Here is a 7,626-nt window from a genome sequence, read left to right on the forward strand (position 1 = left end):
CGCCGCCCGCTGCTCCTGGCCACCGCCGCCCGGCACTTGCCTTCCGCGGAGCGAAGCCCCGAGCAGCCGCCGCGGTGCGTCCGGAAGACAGAAGGACGGCAGGGAGACGCTGGGAATGGGAGATCCGTCTCCCTCCGCGGGAAGCACGCGTGGGGCTCCGGTACCGCACCGAAATGCCCGCCAAGGGAGCGAGGGTGAGTGTCCACGCGTCTCGTCCCACTGAGAGACGCGACCAGGAGAGGTCTCTCGGGCTGCAAAGGGGGTAAGCACAGAATCACACAATGGTTGGGGCTGGAAGGGACCTCTGGAGATCATCCAGTCCCACATCCCTGCCAAGGCAGGGTCAGCTGGAGTGACACAGGAACGCATCCAGGTGGGTTTGGGATGTCTCTAGAGAGGGAAACTCTAGGGCAGCCGTTCCAGTGCTCTGCCACCTTCAACATTAGAAGTTCTCCCTCATGTTGAATGCAACTTCTTATCTTTTAGTTTTAGTTTTGAGGGAGTAGTTATGGCAAAAGCAGAGCAGAGGGACAGCACTGAGCCTGCACAGTGATGCCAAAAGAGGAACAACTTTTAATTGAAAGAGCGGCACAAACAATTCCCATCAAAGCTTCGTGCTTTAAATACACAGAAATTGCTTTACCACAGCTTTTTAAGATGAAGAGGCTTCCTCAGAACAAAGGCATGTGACCTTAAGTCAGTTTTAGGTATACTCAACTCAAAAGGCATAAAGATGGCAAAACGTCCTCTCACCCAGCAAAACTCTAAATCCAGAAGTTTTAAGGGAATCTTTTTGAAGAACAGAGTTATATGTGCTCTGCCAATGACCTTCTCTCTGATAGAGTCTCTGTGCAGTCACAGAGATAAAGCATCAGATGACACAGCGCATGAGATTTCTAATTTCTCTGTACGGGTTTCCAACTGACCCTTGGGATTTAGGAGCAGCAGGCCAAACTTCTGCTACAGACAAAGCAAATGACAGAAAAAAGTGTCTTTGTATGTATTTTTAACCTAGTACAATTTTGAAATATCATTCCTCCAAACTAAGTATTTTTTCTTCAATCTGAGTGGAGATGTTGGCTCTGTTTCTTTAATTAAAAAGCTACAAAATTGGCATATTGGATCGCTGATTTGCTCTCACTATAAAGAGTTGCTAAAGCTTTTCCTCTGGTCCTTTTCCAGATTCTTCCCCTTCAACAAAAAACTTTTGATTGCCTTTAGTGGGAGGTGAATCTGCTCCTTTACGATAGCCCATTCACGCAGCATACGCATTTCAAGGTCAATTAACCCATTTGATCTTTTTTTTGTTCTTATTAACCTTCCCTGCAAACATGGGTGTCGCATCAGTCAGGATGAGAGCCTGTTCTCTCCCTGCTGTGCTTTAATTCCCAGCCATTTGCCATGACTTAACCAATAACCAATTCTGAGTTTGGCTGCACTGATGCCTGGGGTTGCTCCATGATGGGGGAAAAGGGAGAGATTTTCAAGACCATTTTCACAACTGCCTTTTCATCTCATTTCATATAGCATGCAGAAGAATGAAAATAATACTAAAATCCCCAGAAAATAAGAGCAGAGAATACTGATGCTACAATACTTACTCATGATCCCTTAAGCACTTGCATTCCCAGTAGCCTACTAAAATCAGATCTTGGGAAAATGTAAACCTGCCAGCGATGGTGGCATTTCTGTGGCAGTTCTCAACAAATCCACAATCCACTTTCACTTGGCCTGGCCTCATTTAGAGTCTTTGCTAGGGAAAAACAAATCCCAATTTATGATATCTCAGGATTCCTGATGATGCCATAGGCTCCCAGCAACCATTGATCTGAACATGGAAGAGGCGGGCTTATGGATTAGGATAGGCTCTGATACTGGTCCCTGTCATTTCAGATATGAAGTTTTGCCTGGAGCAGTTTCGTGGTTTTTCAGATTTGACTATTTTAATCTGATAGTACTTGTCTGAAAAGAAACACCCCTTTTATATGGCAGAAATCTAATGGATTTTGCATCAAAAGGAAGAAGCAGCACAAAAGGAAGTGGCATTATGCCTGTGCCTTTTAAACAACAGCTCTGGAAAGTGCTTATGATTCAGCCTGTGCTGAAATCCTGGGCTCTGTGAAATCAGTGGGAATTTTAGTTTCAACCCAGATAGCTGGCTCATGTGTTACTGCTATTGCTTAACTAGCATCTGCTCCAGCAAGGAGCACATTTCTTGGTACCTAGAACATACTGTAAACAAATTCAGTGTGTGTCTCAATCTAGTTCCTTTTCCATGAAGCATGGGATCAGTGACCTGGAAACCATCTACACTCAGCAGGATTGTTACACCCAGAAAGAGTATGAAGGTCTTGTCATTAAATGATTGGACCAAGCATGGCAAAAGAAGAACCAGGCACCTTCCTCCAAAGCCTCAGGAAACATCTAAATGCTTATCTTCTATTTTTTCTCCTCTCAGCCCCTTTCAATTCCAAGGGTGAAGGAAAGATGTGGTGCTAGGAAAAAAAAAAAAAAACCACCTCAGCAATGGACTTACTCAGGTAGTTATTCCAAATCATACAAATCAGATGTGATACCTACTGGTCTCATGTTGCTGCAAGAACTATTTCAGGATGTTTTCATTTCTCTAGGTTCAAAAATCTCAGCCTAGACAGTAAAGTGATTGCCTTGCATAGATAATACACATTATTTAAATGCAATATACCCATAAAGCATTATTTTTTATACAAGGGGCTTAGGTACCAATGTTTCATTTCCAGAGGAATGACTGAATACACGATGTTTTAGATACACATCTGGAAATGTGTGTAAACAAATCAGGAAAGGAGCAATAACTGATTTAAATAACAGATGGCTTTGACCAAAGTCAGGTCAAATGAAGACATGGCAAAAGCTACACAGAAACACTGTATATGAAGTGATATCAGAAATGCACCAAAACCTAAATTTATTATTTTAAATTTGGTTTCAGAGAAATATATATGAGAACTCTATTTCACTTGCTATCCTGAGTTTATTGGTGTAATTTTAGTTTTTGAAAAGAAGCAGTCGCCTCAGCCTTGAAAATGCTTCACTGCAATGGTGAAGAGCACACACAGCCAGGAGGAAGAGAAGAGCACTGAACATACTAAGAGTTAAACATAGTGTTTGCAGGATTTGGGATTAAAGATAAACTCAGCTTCACCAGAAGTATATCATCCTAACTGCATTTTAAATTGGGTCAAATTATACTTCAATTATCAGTGGGAGCAGGATCATTAAATTCTATGGAACAACTCCAGAAGAGAAATATAGAAAATGTGACCCTATCTCTTGATAAAAGATCAGTCCTTCTGATAAAAAGCTCCTTTCACATCATGCAGACAGCAAAGCTCACACCTGATCAATGCGACAGCAGTGCCACAAGGTGTGGTGAAGCTGCCTTGTGTGTTAAGAGATGACACCTTCCAAATGCAGTAGCCACTCATTTACTGAGAGAATTAATCTGCTAATTCTTCCCTAAACTCATGGCCAGAGGCCATTGGAATCTGTTTATGTTTGATCTGCTCCCTTTACGACATGTCATACATACAGAACAGCAGTCAGATACAGCTTTTATCTTTACAAGTGAGCCTGATAACTTATGTGACACAGCCACTCAATCAGGTGACTCTTGAAGAGTGAATATAAAATTCTGGCACACAAACCACCACCATAGCAACAAAGACAGCCTGGCAACAGCAGCTGCTGCACAGAAAGAAATTGGAAGGGGAGGGGAATCTCGTAAGTCCATTTCCTGTTGAAATAATTTTAATTTTTCCCCTCACATCGGAATCACAAATGTCTCCAAAATACTGGGAGAATAAAGATTAACGCACAATGATGGAAATTATGACACAAATAGCGTCTTTGTGTAAATGAAGTGGCTGGGTCACTGCTACACTCAACTGGGACCATATTTTACTCTGGATGGATTGGCTTGATGTACAGCTGGCACCTGTGGAACTGCATGTCACCAGGAACAGTCCACAATGCTGCAGACAACACCCTGCATGAGGAAGAATGAACCCTTGATGGTTTGGACAGAAGATGCTGCTAAAAGAATTCCTCCCTCACTGAGACCTGAGCCCTCCTACCCTGCTCTTTCACTGGGGATGGGCCCTGGTTTGCGAGGTCCTTCCCTGATGCGGCTTCATCCCATGGGCCCCTCTTCATGTCCCCCAGCATCCAGGCCACCAGGGAGCCCTGACACTCTGCCTACTTAACCTCTGCTAAAAAAAACCCCAAACTATTACCAGAAGAACACAAAGTTATTGCCATACTTGCAACAGTTAAAATGGCAAGTTAAAAAGTCAGCTAATGCATTCCCTAGGAAGTGTTAAGTCACCTTTTATGTACTATAACCTGTTCTTGCTTCCCTGTTAAATTTACAGCATAATATATTTTTTTACAGATTGTTAAAACCAGTCCATAAAACATACAACACATTTAAGAATGTTGAAGTTAATTATGAACGATTTCATGGCCTACCAGGTCTGTTAAATCACATGTGGGGTAAACTGCCAAGGGTCCACTGACTTCAAAGCTGTGCATTTGTTTGTCCCAGTGTAATGTATGCACCTTCGCCTTTTTTTATTCTCTTCTAGCTCAACTTTTGTCCCAGCTGTATATGCAGATTAGAACCAACTCAAAAGCAGACTCTCTCACCTGCTTTAATTTACATCCAAGTTGAGCTGTGAGTTGAACTAAAAGACAGAAATATTAAATGGGCTGCAAAGCAGGAATTGCCTTGAAAATCCCCATCCTTTTTGTAGAGCAGAAATTATGTGCTCTGGACGAGGTAGCTGCTGCATGAATGGGACCTCTGTGCTTCATGCAAAGAGAAGAATGCTGGTTTGTGCTTTTCTTGCAGTGTCTGAAAATTAGACATCTAATGGTATCTTTCAGAGGCACAAAGATGTTTCCATATTAGTTATATGCCCAGCATGCACAATGAGAGTCAGCATACACTTCCTCTGGATTCCCATCCGTAATTCCCACAAAGCTTTTGCATGAATTGCTATGACAAAGCAATATTTAACTAACAGCTCTCAGCTGTATTTCCCATTATCATGGTGGAGTCATGTCCCATGGTAGCTAATTCATTTAGGCCTAGCTTACAAGTTTGGTACAATTAAAAATATAGATATATATTAAAGCTGTCAGCAGGATGGTTTGTCTTTAGAAAGATGGGAGATTATGAGTCTGAAAAAGTGAATTCTGTTCCCAGATCTGGCCCAATCCCCTTTCCTTAAACTCAAACAAATTCATCTTTCAGGTCCTTCTAGATGGCTCTCACCCATTTCATTGCTAAAGGCAAAGAGCCCAGCATACACATACCCTGGATTCTGGAGATCACCAGGGCTTGGTTTAAGTACTCTGAAAATTAAGGGTCTATACACCATTGGGTGTATTTCATTTCCATTGAACATTTAGAGAAAAGAGTTTATAACACTTTCAGATGCTAAAAGTTAAAGAGAAAATTTGTGTTGAATTTCTTGCATAGGAAATTTGACATATTTTAAATTTTTAGATTTCCCAATTGCTGTTTTATCTCTTGATACTCCTGAATTGATCCAAAAAGATTTTGATGGTAGACCTTACCTTGAAGCAGCTCATTTGAAACTTTATGCCTTGCCCACTACCACTTCTCTCTAAGCTCATTTCAGAAGTATTCTTATAATACCCTCTCCTGAACCATCACACTTTCATTACCATTCTGGCTATTTTACAGAACCTGCAGTTGTAAAGGGTGGAATTCCACAACTGACAAAACTTTACTCACAAAGCACTAGAACACCATTTACATATCTGAAAACACTTGCTTTCAACTGTGTTTCTAAAACTTGGAGCAATTTTCTTGTGATGTAGGTCTTTGAGCCCCACCTCTTGGAATGAATCCTAACTCTTAACAACAAAAAAACCCCCCAAGTCCCAGTTACATTTCAGAGAGGCTGGTCTAAATCTAATTTAGTTCTTAATATTGCTCATCTGAATAAAATTCTGGTCACTAATAACATGTCTAATGGAAGAAAGGACTCAGTCTCCTGCAGTCTGAGCGCTGCCTCAGCCCAACTTCCAGTGTCAGTCTAACAAAGGACAGTGTCCTCCATAATCATCAAGTTGAACCAAATAAACTGAAAGCTATTATGGCCTATCCAAACTTATACTCTTATTAATATTTACAATAAGCATTTTCCAATATATAGTCATTCTCTAGAAAAAAAAAAATAGAGTACCATTCAACAGGAACTAACAGTTTTCTAGGATTTGAGGTGAGAGCTAGAAAGCTCCAAATGCAGGTTCAGGAATGGCTGTGCTGATGGCCCTGTCACTGTGTGGCAAGGGAAAGCACTAACTACAGCACTTGGCTGTCTGGGAAGCAATCTGCTCTAACAGGATGCCTGCTGAGCAATCAGAAACAACATTTACCAACCTCCCAACCAGGAGACATTGTTAGAAGCACAGAGACATTGTCAGAGGAAGGGAGGATGTTAAATGGGGGAGGAAAAATGCCTTTTATGAGGCCACCATGGGCTACATCTTGATATTTATCAGTGAAACACAGCCAGGAGGAAGAGAAGAGGGAGAAACAGCCGCTGTGTCTATTCCATAGCACTGCAAGATCACCAAAGTGCTGGTTGCCTCACTCACATTTTGTATCAGATACTCAGCTCCACAATACCCAAAGTCCTCTTGTTCCAGGAAAAGTAAGAAGAAAAGGACTAGTAGGTCAAACTGAAAGGGCCCAATCATACTTGGGTTGAAGTCAATCCATGGGCTTTGGTGCAAGTTCAAAAAGGCCCTCTGAAAGCAAATAATAAATTATCTTGCAATTAGCTTTCTTCTGAGATTATGCAACAGTTTTGATGAAACAGCAGATGATGAATCTAGGTTTCAATATTAATTTTCCCAGTAGTCTTGTAAACACATAAAAGGTCACGACATATAATTTCAAATAAGGAAAAGCAATTATTGTAAGGAGACCTCATGTTTCAGAGCAGCCAGCAGCTAAAGAACTACGAGCAAAACAAAGCTGAGTGCATCACAGGCTATAATAAAAAACACCTCTTGACTTCTCTACACAATGAGATTTGCAGCAATCATAAGGAATACCTGGCACAGGTGCTCATTTGAATTACCATTCCCCCACCAGTGTTACCACAGTGAAATCTCAGATCATCTACAAGCAGATTGTCTGCTTACAAAATTCATCTGAATGTAGATGCCAATTAAAGTATCTTTTCATTTAAGAAAAGAAAGAATAATAGACATGATTTGCTTTTACAGTGCCAAGAAGATGTTAAGTGATTACTAAACTTGTAATACGCGAGGGATTCAAGCAAGAGTGCAGCCTCCTTTTGCACACACATTTTTAGCAGTTTGGACTGTTTGTTACCATCTCAGTGACACAAAGGAAGCATGCTCAGAGCAAGGATTATCACTGCCCTAAGAGACCGTGATCTTACAAGAAGTCTTAGATAAGCTGAGACCCAAGTCCACATTTCCAAGAAACCTAATTAAGTAGTGTTTTTCTGTTCTCCTCCATGCCTCAACACTGATAAAAAAACCCAAATAGATGCTTTAGATATGATACAATAGCAAGAT

General features: G+C 41.2%; 1 long non-coding RNA gene across 1 annotated transcript in view; it reads left to right on the plus strand.

The window, feature by feature from the left end:
- The first annotated feature begins 6 nt into the window (after positions 1-6).
- Positions 7-7,626, plus strand: part of LOC108449382 — a 38,455-nt gene continuing 30,835 nt past the window's right edge. Inside the window, exon 1 of the long non-coding RNA XR_001865562.1 lies at positions 7-194. This is a non-coding gene — a long non-coding RNA (uncharacterized LOC108449382). The remainder of the gene's footprint in view (positions 195-7,626) is intronic.

This window comes from Corvus brachyrhynchos, unplaced genomic scaffold (assembly GCF_000691975.1).
Source record: "Corvus brachyrhynchos isolate BGI_N302 unplaced genomic scaffold, ASM69197v1 scaffold69, whole genome shotgun sequence".
Classification (NCBI taxonomy): Eukaryota; Metazoa; Chordata; class Aves; order Passeriformes; family Corvidae; genus Corvus; species Corvus brachyrhynchos.